General features: G+C 45.4%; 1 protein-coding gene across 5 annotated transcripts in view; it reads right to left on the bottom strand.

Moving 5' to 3' along the window:
• Positions 1-16,079, bottom strand: part of IQSEC2 (IQ motif and Sec7 domain ArfGEF 2) — a 77,583-nt gene that overhangs the window by 25,503 nt on the left and 36,001 nt on the right. The window lies entirely within an intron of this gene.

Here is a 16,079-nt window from a genome sequence, read left to right as displayed (position 1 = left end):
ATGACAACTTGGGCTAGAAGGAGGGGACTGGAAGTGAGAGACAAGAAAACAAGATGAGGAGGTCAGCGCACCTAGATGAGGCCTGGGGCACTGGGCTCTGGAAGAAGACTGGGCAAGGAGACTGGACCCAGTGGGGGGTGGGGGCAGAGGGATGGAGGGACTGCAGTCACCTCCCTCTCTTCTGACAGCTCTTCTGCAAGCTGTTTCTGCTACTGAATCCCAGCACCACAGAGATTCCAAACTGGAGGCCAGCTTGGCACAGGGGCTGATGGGGGACAAGGAGGCCATTGAAGGGACTGACTGGGTAGACAGTGGGCAAACACAGGCTTAGGAGCACACGGACCTGGGTTTGAATCCAGGCTCTGCTCCTTACTCTTTTTTTTTTTTCTGGTAAGGAAGATTGGCCCTGAGCTAACATCTGTGCCAATCTTCCTCTATTTTGTATGTGGGATGCTGCCACAGCATGGCTTGATGAGCAGTGTGTAGGTCCACGCCCAGGATCCAAACCTGTGAACCCCGGGTGGCCGAAGTGGAGCACGTGAACTTAAACCACTATGCCACCGGGCCAGCCCTCAGGCTCTGCTTCTCTGCAGCCCTAAAAATAATAGTTGTCATTGACTGAATAGTTACTCTGTGCTAGATCTAGCAACTCTGCAAGGTCTGAGTTGTTCTCCCTGAAGAGGTTAACACAGATGAGGAAACTGAGATGCAGAAAGATGAAGTAATTTGCCCAAAGTCTCAAAGCTCAGCAGTTATGGAGCCAGAATTCAAACGAACGCTCATGCTCTTACCCACCACCCCACATGAGCAGCCCCTCCAAGGTCGACTCCTTGCATTCTCTAGCTCTCCATGCCTTCCCACAGTGGCATGCAGAGGGCCAGATGCTGGGTAAATATTTGTGGAGTGTGTGAGTGAGAAGGCAATCCAGGAGGAAACCAGAAAGACTGAGGTTAGGTTGAAGAAGTGCCTGACTTCGAGAGCAATGACTCATGGGTTTGGCTGGCCAAGGGTAGAAGATCCACAGAACTGGGATGGACTTTATGAACCATCCAATCCCACAGATACAAACTAAGGCCCAAAAAGTCAAAGTGACTTGCCCAGGGTCGTACAGGAAGAGAACCCAAATCCCCTACCTTCTAGGCCAGTGTCCCACTTTTAGCTTTTTAGCTGAATCTGTCCAGCACCCCCCACCCCCACACCTTTAAGCTCCTAGACGTAGGCAACAGCAGGCTACTTGCACTTCCTAGGCTATGGCCAGCTGATCCATGTCACCATGGCTGTACTCATGTTCTTCCTTTGTTTCTTCTGCCCAGGAGGTCCTCCCTCTCCCCTTCACCCGCAGACTTCACTGCTCTGGGTGAGTTCATCTGCCTCTTGCAGTACGCTGAGCAGGCAAGCCCTCCTGGGAAGTCGGTTCTGACTCTCCCACCAGCTACAGAACCTGACAGGATCAGCTACTCCCCTCTCTATGTCTTGTGCACATTCATGTCACAGGCGGTCCTTATCACCAGCTAACTTGTGATTCTCTCTTGAAGTGTCCATCCCCCACCCTGCTCCTGTTTCCCAAGGGCAGTGGCCTAGTATGATTCACCTCTGTGGACTGTCCATGCCCAGGCCAGGGCCCAGCACACAGCACATGCTCAGCAGCTGCCTTGGTGCCCTAAAACCACAGGTAGCAGCCATGTGTGTCTGATGTCTGTGTGACAACTGTCACCCTAAAAGCCACAGCCCCACATGCTCAAAAGCCACCCACATCCAGTCTTGTGATTATTTCCACCAGGCACACGCAGAGAGCCTGCACAGAAAGTTGCCACCTCACACAATCAACCTCACACACTCCGAATTCCTCACAGAATCACATTCCCTCACATACATAACAGTACACAGTCTCTCACTCCTGCTAGACCTGCCTGGCCTCACGTAAAGACATGCACACACATGCACAGGCACACACGTTTCCCTCACAACTGATAGAAACCTTCCCCTTCCCACGGCACAGGCCCTGAGCCATTTCAGTTGCCTACACAGGAGTCTACGCCACAGCTCCCACGATGGGCATCTGACCTTGACTTGCCCTCTCCCTCCATTTAGTTGAACCCCTGCTCCCCCTACTATCTTCTATCTCTAATCAAATGAAGGGTAGAATGGAATCCTCCTCCCCAGCCACAGGTCACCTAGACTCATACGCCCTGGAGAGCCAGTCTAACAGAGCAGTCTACACACCATTCTGCAACATGACCTGGGCGCCCTCCACCTGGTTATTGTCCATGCTGTCCCTGTCTCCTGTAATGCCTCCTCACCTCTGCCACCTATTCAAACCCTTCCCAGCCTTCCAGTCTTGTCCCTCTTCCTCCAGCAAACCTTTCTGGATATCACCACCCCCAGCTCACCTTGATAACTCCCTCCTCTTTGGGCCAGGAACATATTTTGCTCATTACTGAAGCCATATCTGCTCAATAACTTCTGCCCTTCATACCTTGCCCACTTTCCCAAAGCATTTCTCATCTCCCTTGGCAGATGGAAAACTTATGGAGAACACAGCTACTGTCTTACTTTTGATCCCTCACAGTATTTAGCTTGAAGCCTTGCACACTGTAGGTGCTCAAGCAATGCATTCTGGAAAAGCAAATAAGGGAGAAAGAGAGAGGGAGGGATGGAAGAAGAGATGGATGGAGGGAAGAAATAAATGAGAATTTGAATGAGTGAATGAATAGATGAGTTGAGTGACTAAGTGAGTGAAGCAATGAGTGATGGAATAAGGTAAGGCTCCGAGGAAACTACAGGATCAATGTGAAGGGGATGCTCAAGGGAGGGAGGAAAGAAAGGAGAGGAGGGACTCTCACCTGGGCCTTAATCAAAACCAGAGCCACCAATCACTGCACACTTGCCCAATTGTGCACCAGACTCTATGCTGGGCTCCTTGCATTTTCTTGTTAATCTTCACAACAACCCAGAGAGGTAGATATATTCTCGCTGTACTTGGGAGGAAAATGAAGCTCAAGAAGAAGAAAATACTTGCTCAAGGTTACACAGATAGTAAGTGGCAGAACCAGAAGATAAACTCGGATTTGTCTACTGCCAAAGGCTCAGAAAGGGAAAGTCAGGGTATGAGACCTCCTGGCTTTCTCCTGACACAGACACCTCATGGAAGGTGTGGGTCCTACAGCCCATAAAAAACACCTTCCACCCACTTGCTGACAGCCTCCAGGGATTCTTAGAACCAGCTTCTGGCAGGAAATATTTAGGGTCATTCCATCTAGGGAAAATGGCTTCCCCTCAGATTCAGAGAGCCCTAAAGTTGTAAAATCAGAACCTTGAAAGTACAGAATCAAGGACTCTTAACATCATAGAATATTAAAATCACACCATCAGAATTTTTTTTAAATGGTAGAATCATTAAATCTTAAAACCACAGGATTGGAGAATCCAAAAATCACAGCATTGTAGAAATAGAAACCACAGAATTGCATGGAATGTGTCATTGAATTATCATATCTTGAATTCACGTAATCATAGTTTCTTTAAATTGTAGCATCTCAGATTGACAGAACGTCAGAGCTGGAGGAGCCCTTGGAGATCCTCTGGTTCAACCTCCCTCCTCCTTTTACACGCTGGGAAACTGGGTAGCAGAGAGGCCAAGTGACATGTCCAAGTTGGCCAGCTCATGCCACCTCAGGCTGATGGGCTGGAGAAGGCAACAGGCTTGCCCATGGTGGGAGCGTCACACCATTCATTCATTTATTGAGTGTCTTTTGGGTGTGGACATTACAACGAATCAAACCCTACTCTCTCTCCCAGCTCTAGACAGGAAAGAAGATAAGGCCCTGGTGGGGATGGGGAGAGGGAAGTGGAGGTGGGGTGGAACATACATCAGACAGAGAGAAGAGATCAGCTTTTATTGATGGAAATTCCTTTGTACACAGCGACACGCACTCTGAAAGGCCTTTTCCTCCTGATCATATTTACAGAGCACTATGGAAGTAGCAGGGGGCATGAGACGAGGCCTTCAAGCAGTGGAGGAGACAACAGCGATGGCCACAGCAAGGGAAAGAGAGACGGGGAACTAGGCAGGCTGGGTCCCACCCCCCGTCTGGTCCTCTGAGCCCTAGGCACCCTGCGTCTCTGTTTGCGCTCACAGAGGACAGAGGTAGGTCCTTGGGATGTCATTTAGAGACCTCCCCAGGAGTGGCAGGCTCTAGGGTGCCTAGGAAGTGGGGTGCGGGTGTGGGAGGGTCCAGGTTCCAAGCTCCAAGCTCCAAGCTCTGCTGCTCCCATATTTTAGTCAGACTTAGGGCTCCAGCCTTTATAATTCGGGGGCTGGAGTCCAGGGGAGACAGCAGTGGGGGTGGGAATTCCAAGAAGGAGGTCGGGGAGGAAGGGGTACGATGCTTGCCCATTTGATTGCTGAAGCAGGCATGGGGTCCCATGGGGGATTGCAGGGGTGGGGGGAGGCTGGTTAAGGCTTTTGCTTCTGCATAGAAAATGACCCTTGTCCTCTCAGTTACCGAGAGGAGGGACTACTGCACTCGGAGGCTGGACAGCAGAACTGATGAGCGTCTTCCTCTTCCTCTTCCTCAGTCTCCTCCTCCTCCTCCTCTTCCCTGGGGCCAGGAAGGGCAGGGTAGAGGCCACAGGTGGTGGGTGACAGAGAGAGGCAGAGGCATTAGTTTGCAGACCAGGGAAGATACATGAAGGGCTGGAACCAGGGAGCTGGGGCTAGGATGGGGGTTTGAATGGGGAGGGCAGTATGATGGATTATCCAGGGCCACACTCAACTCAGTCTCCAAGGAGTCTTACTGGTCCCCTCCTGGGACAGCCCTCCCCCAGACCCAGGCTGGGCTCAGTCTTAAGGTCACGCCCAGAGTATATAAACTCCATTTCTGCCCTGACAGGTGCCCAGCCTTCATTTTAATATAAATAGTAGCAACCTGCTCTATGCTGGCACTTACATATATCATCTCATTTAACCCCTATAACAACTCTGCATCATTTTAGAGATGAGGGAATAGAAGCTTGGTGAGGTTAGATAACCTGCCCAAGGTCACGAAGCTGGGTGAGTGGTAGAGTTTGAATTTAAACTTGGAGTTCTTGGAGCTCCAAGTCTCAGACTCATCCCACCAGGTCCTTTGGGTGAACTTGGCACTATCTCTAGAAATCCACCCTGCCCTTCAAGGACAAAGATTTGTATTTCCTGAAGGCTCAGGGTCGGGAAAATAGGAGATGCTTAGAAATGGAATGTGACAAGCCCACAGCTTTGGAAGCAAATAGACCTGGGTTCCAACATCAGCTCTACAAGTTCTTCCAGGCTATGTCCCCCAAGCATGTTATTGCCCCTCTTGGAGCCTCAGTTTCCCCATCTCTAAAAATGGGGCTCATGATGCCAACCCCACAGGACTGTTGTAAGGACTGGAACATACATCAAGTGGCTGGCAAACAAGAGCAATGGGAACATGGTGGTGGTTATCGTTAACTGCTCATAAACTGAATCTAATTCCCAAGGTGGCTGTTTGCACCCACACAGAAGAGTCACAGCGGCAGGGAGGAGTCATTGCAGGAACAAGTGCCTGTCCCTAGGTACTAGGGAGTGGTACCAGGGACCAGTCTGCATGTGGCAGTCACTGGAGCTGGGCTACAGTTTCATGGAGTGGATGGACAGACAGTAGGGTCGGGGCGGTGGGGGGACCAGGTGAAAGGCTGATTTTCTGGGGCTAGCCAATGAAACAGTATCACCCTACTCCCAGACCCCTTGGCTCAGGGGAGGCAGTAAGTATGGAATCCAGGAAACTAGAGAATTGAGAAGAGATGAGAAGGAAAGAGGACAGGCAAGGGAAGGCACTGCTGTCCATCTGATAGACAGACAAGCATGCACACGTGCACACACACGCACGCAAGCACACGTGCACACCCTCCTCATACTCAGGGCTCCCTCTGACACATTGTTGCACAAAGTCACTGAGCCAGCAAAACTACATGAACCAAGGTTCAAGTCCTGGGCAAGTAACTCCCCTATTCTGAGTTTCCCATTCCTCATCTATAAAAGGAGAAGAAAACTCCACACCTCTCAAGGCTTTCATGAGAAACAAATGATCTCTCAGTCCCACTGCTCATTCCTCTCGTATTCAGGCCAGGCCTCTGCTACCCCTCACCCTAACACTGCAGTCACCTCCTGATTTCTTCTCCCTACCCTCTTGGACCCGTTAGCCTTCCTAATGAAGCCTTTGAGCATGAATCTCTTCTGCTCAGACACCCACCTTGGCTCCCCATTGCTTCCTGGATAAAATTCAGACTCCTCAACTTGGCATTCAAGGCTCCCCCACCATATGGCCTCACCTGGCCTTTCCTGTCAGGTGGAAAAAGCATGGGCTTTAGAGTCAGACCTGGGTTTCAATATCAGCCCCACCACCTACTAGCTGGGTGACCTTGGGTCCATTTATTCGCCTCTCTAGGATTTATTTTCCTTATCTGCAAAATGAGAAAATACCTATACTGCAAGGTGTGGTGGGATAAAATGAATTCAAGTATGTAAAGCACTTGCCACAGGGCAGGTTTGGTGCTTCATACGTGGTAACTATTATTATTACTGTCATTATCAGTGGCATCAATGTTATCCTGCTCACTCATGCCCAGCCTTCATCAAACTAGCTTGTTCATTATTCCATCAGCATGCCCAGCCTTTTCATGGCTCTATGCCTTTGCTAACTCTGTTTCTTCCTTCTGCACAGATCTTTGCCTATTAAAATCCTATCTGAACTTCACAGCCCAGCTCAAATGCTGCTTCCTGCAGGAAGTCTTCCCTGGCTCCCAACCAGAAGTATTCTTTGCTTCCTCCTAGCTCCAGCATCCATGCCCTTGGTCAGGGATCACCATTTGTTGCTTTGAACTTTCCAGAAGCATTTCTTTCACCAATCCCCTCAATGCCCTTGTCTTCCCCCCACTACCACCCCTGCTTTCCTTCTCTGGGAGAAAAAGAGAGCCTCTATACTCTTTAAGGCCAGTCCCTCAGGGCCTGGGCTCTGGAGCCCACCCTTGCTACCTCCTCCACAACAACCATCCCCTCTCCTTCCCGTATTTCAACCTCTCCCTCTCTGTTGCCTCCTTCCTACCAATATTTATAGAAGCTCAAGTCTCTCCCATCTGAGAGTAAAAACCCTGTATCTGCCCCTACATCTCCCTCTAGCAATCACTGTCCCTCTCTCCTCTTCACAGCTAAGATTCTTGAGAAATTCGTCCACACTGGCCATCTCCACTTCAGTACCTCCCACCAGCTCTTCAACCCACTGCAATCTGCCTCATGCGCCCACCATGCCATGGAAACTGTTCTTAGGAAGGTCGCCCAGGACCTCCTAGTGGTTAAAGCCAATAGACTCTCTTCCAGCCTCATCTTACTTCCCCCAGCTGTAACATTTGCCACTCTTAACAAGCCCCTCCTGTGCGTGGACAGCTCTTTCCTTCCTCTGCTTCTGTGAGCCCAGTCCCTGCTGGTTTTCCTCCTACTTCTCTGACCACCCCCATCTCTTCTTCCTCTCCCCATCCTTTATGTGTTGGTACCTCTTCCCCAGTTCTGCTCTGGTCCTCTTATCTTTCATTCTACACTCTGTCGGTGATCTCCTTCCATTCCATAGCTTCAGGTATGACTGAGGACCCCTGCATCTCTCTCTCCAGCATGGATGTCTCTCCTGAGTCCCAGACCCATCAAGCCTAATGCTTGCTGGAAGCTCCACCAGGATGGCCCTTAGGGCCTTCAGAGCTCACTGGGACCTCCAACTCAGCATCTTACCACTGTAAACCTGTCCTCCTGCACTTCCCACCTTAGTGAAAGGCACCACTATCCATCCAGTTGCCCAAGCCCAAAACACACCTGGGAGTCATGCTAGATTCTTCTTGCTCCCTTAGCAAGTCAGTTACCAAATCCTGCTGATTCTATCGCCTAAATGGCTCTAAAAGGCTATACATGATCTGGCCCCTGAACCTCATCTTCTCCTCTCGCTCCTTGTTCACTCTTTCTCCAATCATACTAGTCTCCCGGCCATCCCTCAAACATAACAGGCACACTCTTGCCTCAGGGCCTTTGCACTCAATGTTCCTTCTATCTGGAACATCATTCCCCAGATAGGTGAGGCACCAGACACATTCTATATATTTAGTTGTTTGTTTATTGTCTGTCTCACCCACTGTAAGATCCATCAGGACAGGCATCTGTTTTGTTCAGTGCAAAATTCCTAATGCCCAGCACAGTGTCTGACACTCAATAAATATCTGTGGAATGAATGAATCCATTGCCAAGCCTGAGCACTACAACTTACTGTGAACTCCACCATCGGTCATCTCCACCTTCCCTTCACTATTGTTTCAGTCTCTGACTCCAGTCCTCTCTTCCTCCCAATCATCTCTCAAATCCATCTCCCCTGCTCTATCCCCATAGCCACTACCTTAGGTTATCTCTCTCTTGGATTACTGCAACAGCTTCATCCCTAGTCTCCCTTCCTTCTAAAATGCTAATTTGATCATGTCACTTTCCTACTCAAGAACTGCTTGTGGCTCTCCAGCTGTCTACCACAAAAAAGGAGCCTGAACTCCCCAGACAGCTGTTTGAGGCATGTCTAACCTCTGCACCCTCCAATGTTTAGTTTTACCATTTCGCACCTCCAGGCCTTTGTGTACACTCTCAGAGCATCCTCCCCTATCTCTATCTTTCAAAATCTTTATGGACCTCCAATGACTCGCTCAAACACTATTTTCTTCAGGAAACCACCTAACTCACAAACCAGAAGTAATTCCTCTCCAAAATCCATAGAGAAATAAGTGTCTCCAGTGTCACTCAGGATCTCTGAGAACCAGGAGCTGAATGGAAGTTAGTAATTACGTCTGAGACCAAGGACTTAGGGTGCTGGGTGAGCATTAATAAGGGTTCCCTTTTCCTCTTGCACTATGACCCTGGACTCATGTCCCTCTTGCTCTCTGATAATGCCAACTCATCCTTGCCTCCTCCCTTTCTCTCACCTTCTATTGGGCCCATTTCATTAATAACAAAGCATTTAGATTCCATAATTTGAATTAAAATGCTTCTATAAGAATGGTGCTCACTGGAGTAGTGCAACACAGTAGTCCTGCTCAAATCCATTTCTTCTATGCCAATATCCCAGTTTAGGCCTTCCGGCTGGCCTCCATGCATACAATCCATTTCTCATACTGACTGCTAATACGATGTTTCTAAAACACAAATTTTACCAAATTTCTCTCCTATTTAGAATCCATTCATATGATACTTCATCACCAGCAACATTGGTTCTTAACCTTTTTGGAGGAACACAAACCCTTTACGCATTTAATGAAAGCCATGGACCATCTCCCCAACAAAAAATGCACGTAGGTATACACACACACACACACATTTTGCATTCAATTTCAGGAGCTTCATGGGCCACCTGAAGCCCACCTGGTACCCATGCAACCCAGGTTAAGAACCTCTGGCCCTACCCAACAACATCTAGGTTCTTTTGCATATGCTGTTCCTTCTGCTTGGAAAGTTCTTCCACACTTCACCCTTCTGTCCCTGGCTACCTGTTACTCATCCTCTATGACTCAGCTCTCAGGCTGAGTTGACCTGCACCAGCTCTAGATGGGGCCAGATCCCTTCCTCTGGGCTTCCATAGCCCCCCATGCTCTCCTCTGTCATAGCCCTCCTCAGTCTCCCCAACTGACTGGAAACTTGTGGAGGGCAAGAACCATTGCCCAGCATACGCCCTCGCCACAGCAGAACTCCATAAGTGTCTACTGAAATGAATACTAATAACAGCTACCCTTTTTTAAGTATCCATTGTGTGCCAGGCACTCAGCAAGGTGAATTCTATTTATGATCTCATCTACTCCTCAATAAATAAATCCCATGATGTTGGTGTTATTGTGTTCTTTTTAACAGAGAAGTAACTGGGCTCAGAGATGTGAAGTAAATTGTTTAAGGTCACCCAGCTAGTGAGTGACAGATTTGGGATTGAAATCGAGATGTGTTGACACCAACTCAAGTATTGGTCCACCATGTGTCCCTACCCTGGACTATGAGATTGGGACATGGCATCAGCAGAAGAACAAGACCAAGAACCAGGGCCAAAATGCCCTGCCTGGGCTCCATTTCCCAGGGCCACTTATTCTTATTTTCCCTCCTGTGTCACCTTCCTGCCAAGACCAGGGACCTGGCTCTCTCTTCTTATAGTGTAATCCCCTCCATCCCATGTACTACTCTAAGCCTCCTTATCCCAAAGCCCCACATGGTCAGGCCCGTCCTTTGCTCCAGAACCATCCCCAGACGTGTACAGCTTTTAGATTCAATCCAATCCAATCCAATGCTACACACTTGGCTATGAGGAAAACAAGACATGGGTAGTCCCTGCCTTCAAGAGTTGATAGTCACCCAGGAGTTTTACATGTACCATCTCTAACCCTGAAATCAGCCCTGAGAGGTAAGTAGGCATTATCCTCATTACACAGATGAGAAAACAGAGGCTCAGAGGTTAAATGGCTTGCCCAAAGTCATAGAGTTGGTAAGTGGCCGAACTTGGACTTGAATAAAGGTGCTGACTCAACTACCGTTCCCCCATTAGGTCATCCTGCTTGGAAGAGCCAAAAAGTAGACAAGACCACTTCTGGCGGGGTTGGGGAATGAAGGAAAGCTATTACTCTTTCAAGACTCAGTACACATGGCCCCCCCTGTAGGGGAAAGATGGAGTTAGGTGCCCCTCCTCTGGCAGCCTTCTGAGCCTACTTCTGTCCCATTCCAAACCACACTATGCTGTCATTGTCTATGTGTTTCTCTCCCTTCTAGTCTTGAGCTCCCTAATGGTAGGACCAGATAAAATTCACTCCCGTATCCCACCAAGGTTCAGCATAAGGCCCTAACTGAGAACAGGCAGGATAAATGCTTGCTAAACGAATGAGGTTGGTATTTGAGCTAGTTACTAAAAGGAAAAGCAAGATCTGGACAGCTGGATACAGGTAAACAGTATAGAGGAGGGAAATGAGTAAAAGCAAGGAAATGGAACCAAGGAAAAAGGCAGTAATTTTGAAATTATGACAGGATGTGTACAACACGTTTTCATTGTTATGAGGGTTTTCTTTTCCTTACAAGAATGGGAGTGTACTATAAGCCCTGTTCTGCAACTTGCATTTTTCATATAACGATAAGTCTTGGAGATCTTCCCATGCCAGTATATAGAGATATATCTTTTTCTCTTGATCTGTTACAGAGTAATCCATAGTATGGGTTGATCATGAAGGAAAAGCTGTTCTCTACTGATGGACATGTAGGTAGGTTGTTTTAATTTTTCGCTATTACAAACAATGCTGCAATGAACATCTCTGCGCATGTCTGGAAGTAATTTTGAAGGATAGATTCCTAAAAGTTGAATTGCTGGGCCAAAGAAACGTACATTTTGTTTAAAATGTAGATAAAAGTTATTTCTGTTGCTTTCACACTTTTATAGACTGGCTAAAAACAAAGGTTATTCCTACTCATATAATCCTGTCTTTATTTTGAGAAGCATACATCATGCAACCTTTTCATTAAGAGCTGGTTGAGGGGCGTAGCAGTTAAGCTCACAAGCTCTGCTTCAGTGGCCTGGGGTTTCACAGATTCAGATCCCCGGGTACAGACCTACGCACCACTTATCAAGCCATGCTGTGGCGGTGTCCCACATACAAAATAGAGGAAGATGGGCACAGATGTTAGCCCAGGGCCAATCTTCCTCAGCAAAAAGAGGAGAATTGGCAACAGATGTTAGCTCAGGGCTCATCTTCCTCACAAAAAAAAAAGAGTTGGTTGAGAATGTTATCCTACAAGGGCACGTAATAAAGAGTTGCACAGTATGGCTTATGTTTGCAGTTGGGATTGGGGTGTTTTAGAAAAGGCTTCTGGCTGGCCAAATTGGGGTCCATCTATAGTAAAACCTTAGAGAAATCTAGCTCCAAGACATGGTTCTCGGCTTGGAAGTATATGCACATTTAAGATTCTGGTGGCAGCTAGCAAATTGGTCCGATAAAAAAATGGGACCGGGGCCGGCCTGGTGGCATAGTGGTTAAGTTCGTGTGCTCCACTTCGGCGGCCCAGGGTTCGCAGGTTCAGATCCCAGACGTGGACTACACACTGCTTATCAAGCCATACTGTGGTAGGCGCCCCACGTATAAAGTAGAGGAAGATGGGCACGGATGTTAGTCCAGGGCCAATCTTCCTCAGCAAAAAGAGGAGGATTGGCAACAGATGTTAGCTCAGGGCTAATCTTCCTCACACACACAAAAAGGACCAATTTGCACTCCAATAAAGGAATATGAGAGGTTCTGTTTCCTCACAACCCTTTTAATCTCGTAAATTTTGGTACATTAAAGTTGGTACTTCATTGTTGTTTTAGTTACATTTCTTTAGCTATTAGTAAGCTTGAGCATCCTTTCTTTTTTTTTTTTTGTGAGGAAGATCAGCCCTGAGCTAACAGCCGATGCCAATCCTCCTCTTTTTTGCTGAGGAAGACTGGCCCTGGGCTAACATCCGCGCCCATCTTCCTCTACTTTATATGAGACGCTGCCACAGCATGGCCTAACAAGCAGTGCGTCAGTGTGTGCCCGGGATCCGAACTGGCGAACCCCGGGCCGCCAAAGCGGAGCACGGCACTTAACCGCTGCGCCACTGGGCCAGCTTCTTGAGCATCCTTTCTCATTCATTAGCTAATTGTCTATTTCTTCTCTGAATTGTCAAATCATGTTATTTTTCCATTTTAAATGGGTTTTGCATCTTTTTCTTTTTTTTTTCCCACCCACTTTGTGGTCATTCAATTTTCTTTTCTTTTCTTTTCTTTTTTTTTTTGTTTATTGCGGTAACATTGGTTTATAACATTGTATAAATTTCAGGTGTACATCATCATACTTCTATTTCTGCGTGCGCACCTTTTTCTTATCGATTTCCAAGAGATGATATAGATATAGACAGAGATATTAATCTTTGCCTGATACCTACGTAGCAAATACTTTCTCCCTGCCTGTTATGTTTTAACTTTGTGTATAGTATCTTTGTCCACACAGAAGTTCTTAACTTTTTTGTGTGTGTGTGAGGAAGATCGGCCCTGAGCTAACATCTGCCAATCCTCCTCTTTTTGCTGAGGAAGACTGGCCCTGGGCTAACATCCATGCCCATCTTCCTCCACTTTATATGGGACGCTGCCACAGCATGGCTTGCCAAGTAGTGTGTCGGTGCGTGCCCAGGATCCGAACCGGCAAACCCCGGGCCGCCGCAGCGGAGCTCGCGCACTTAACTGCTTGCACCACTGGGCCAGTCCCAGAAGTTCTTAACTTTAATGTAGTCGGAATTATTGCTCTTTACTTTATCGCTTCTCAGTTTTTTTTGTGTGTGTGTGAAGAAGATCAGCCCTGCACTAACATCCATGCCAATCCTCCTCTTTTTGCTGAGGAAGACTGGCCCTGAGCTAACATCCATGCCCATCTACCTCCACTTTATGTGGGATGCCGCCACAAGCATGGCCTGACAAGCGGTGCATTGGTACACACCTGGGATCTGAACCCGGGCCACCAGCAGCGGAGCACGAACACTTAACTGCTATGCCACGGGGGCAGCCTTTGCTTCTCAGTTTTTAAGTCATGCTCAGAAAGCTTTCTCCACCCTAATATTATAAAAATATTCTAGATTTTCCTCTAGTACTTTTACAGTTCTATTTTTTGTATTTGTTTTTGTATGAGGTTGTGGTTTAGCTTATTTTTTTCCCCAAATGGTAGTCAATACTGACGTCCCACTAATTAGAAATGTGCTCTTTATCATAATTTAAATTCCCATATGAATGAGTTTGTCTAAACTCTCTATTTTGTTTCATTTATGTAATCCTCTATTGCTGTGATGATATAATATTTGTAATTTCTGAAGCCTTATGGTAAGTTTTGTTATCTAATAGAGCAAGCCCCCTCTCATTTTTTTTTTCAAAATTTTTGGTAATTCATGGGCATTTACTCTTCCAAATGAACTTTAAAATCCAATCGCCCAACTCCCAAAGAAAATACCACTGAAATTTTAATGAGAAATGCATTGAACCTTTTCACCAAATTGGGAAAAAAAGGTCATTTTTACCATATTGAATCTTCCCATCCAGGAATAGGATATGACTCTTGATTTGTTCAAGTCTTCTTACAGCCTTTGATGAAGTTTTATAGTTTTCTACAGAGAAGTATTTCATATTTCTTGTAAATTCCTAGGAATTTTATCAATTTTTTCCTGCTATTGTGAATGGAATCTTTTTCTATTATGTGTTCTAATTAGTTATGGCTGGTATTCAGAGAAGCAAATGGTTTGGGTGTATATTTATTTTGTATCTACCCATCTCACTGAATTTTCTTATTAGTTCTAATAATTTTTCCTTTTATTCTCTGATTTTCTAAGTGGACAACCATATCACCTTCAAATAATGCTAATTCTGACTCGTTCTTTCTAATATTTATATCACTTATTTCCTTTTTTAATCTCATTGGTTAAAACTTCCAGAAAAACAATGGTTTTGTTTAGTGACAGTGATAGCAGTCTTCCTTATTTTGTTCCTGAATTTAATGGAAATTTATCCAGTATCTCACTGTTATATTTGATGATTGTCTTTGGTTCCTGATAAAAATTCTTTACCAAGTTTCCACTGATTCCTAGCTTACTGTACTAGTTATCTATTGCTGTGTAACAAATTACCCCAATACAGCAAGAGATAACTAAGACACTTACTAAGAGTTTTTAAATCAAGAATAGATGTGTAATTTTATCAGATTGATTTTTCAGTATTTATAGAGACATTTATATGATCTTTTCTCTTTAATCTATTAATGTAATCAATTATAATAACAGCTTTGCTAATGTTGAACAATCCCTACACTCCTAGGACAAAACTTCATTTGTCACAATACATTCTTCTTTTAATACATTGATGGATTCAGTCTGATAATCTTTTATTTAAAATATTTCTTACTTTATTAATATGTGAGATTAGGCTATAGTTTTCCTTTATTTGTCTAAACCTGTCCAGTTATACTAGCCTTCTGGAATGAACTGGGAAGCTGTCCACCTTTTCCTATTATCTGATCTTTCAAGATTTGATAGAATTTCCAACATACCACAACTCCCATAACCCCAGCTGGGCCTGGTACCATTTCTAAGGAGAAAACTTTGACCATCTTTTAAATTTCTCCTATTCTATTCAGGTTTTCTGCCACTCCTTAAGTCATTTTGGTAATTTATATTTTCCTAGAATACCACATATTTCATCTAGATTTTCACATTTATTGGTATAAAATTATACAAAGCATTTTCTTACGACTTTTTTCATCTTCTCAGAATCTGTGGTTAAATGCCCTTTGTCATACCTTATTTTATTTATGTTTTATTGCCTTTTTATCAGTCATATCTGCCAGAAGATGGTCTGTCTAGTTTACTGGTCTTTTCAGAAACCACTTCTTATTTTATCAAATCTTTTGTTTCCTATCTCATTAATTTCTGGTTTTATAGTAATTACTTTATTCTACTTTCTTTTGGTTGTTCTTTTTCTAGATTCTTGAGTAGAATAATTAGTTCATTTAATTTAAACTGTCTTGTTCTCTAATAAAAGTATTTAAGACTACAGATTTTCTTCTGGCAACCCCCATAGTCACATCCCATAAGTTTCGATACAGTATTCTCATTGACATTTATATTCTAAACAGTCTATAAATTCCATTCTTACTTTCTCTTTAACACAAGTATTTTTAAACTTTCAAATGGGCCTAGCCTTTTTGTCATTGCTATTAATATTTCATTTTATTACATTATAATTAGAAAATATAAAATGTGTTTTCCAATTAACTTGGAAATAATGTTGTTCTCCAAAGGTCTGGGCAGATTGTTCCCTCTGCCTAAACACCCTTCCCCTTCCTATCCAACTGACAAACTCTTACTCATTTTTCAAAACAGCTCAAATGCTACATATTATAGGACCAATTACTCCCGCTTTTGGGGGCAGGTATCTAGGAAGGATTTTTTAAGGAAGGACAAACTACAAACAGATTTTGAATGTCCTCTT

This window comes from Diceros bicornis, chromosome X, assembly GCF_020826845.1.
Source record: "Diceros bicornis minor isolate mBicDic1 chromosome X, mDicBic1.mat.cur, whole genome shotgun sequence".
Classification (NCBI taxonomy): Eukaryota; Metazoa; Chordata; class Mammalia; order Perissodactyla; family Rhinocerotidae; genus Diceros; species Diceros bicornis.
The sequence above is the reverse complement of the archived record's forward strand: the minus strand, read 5'-3'. Positions and strand labels throughout refer to the sequence as shown.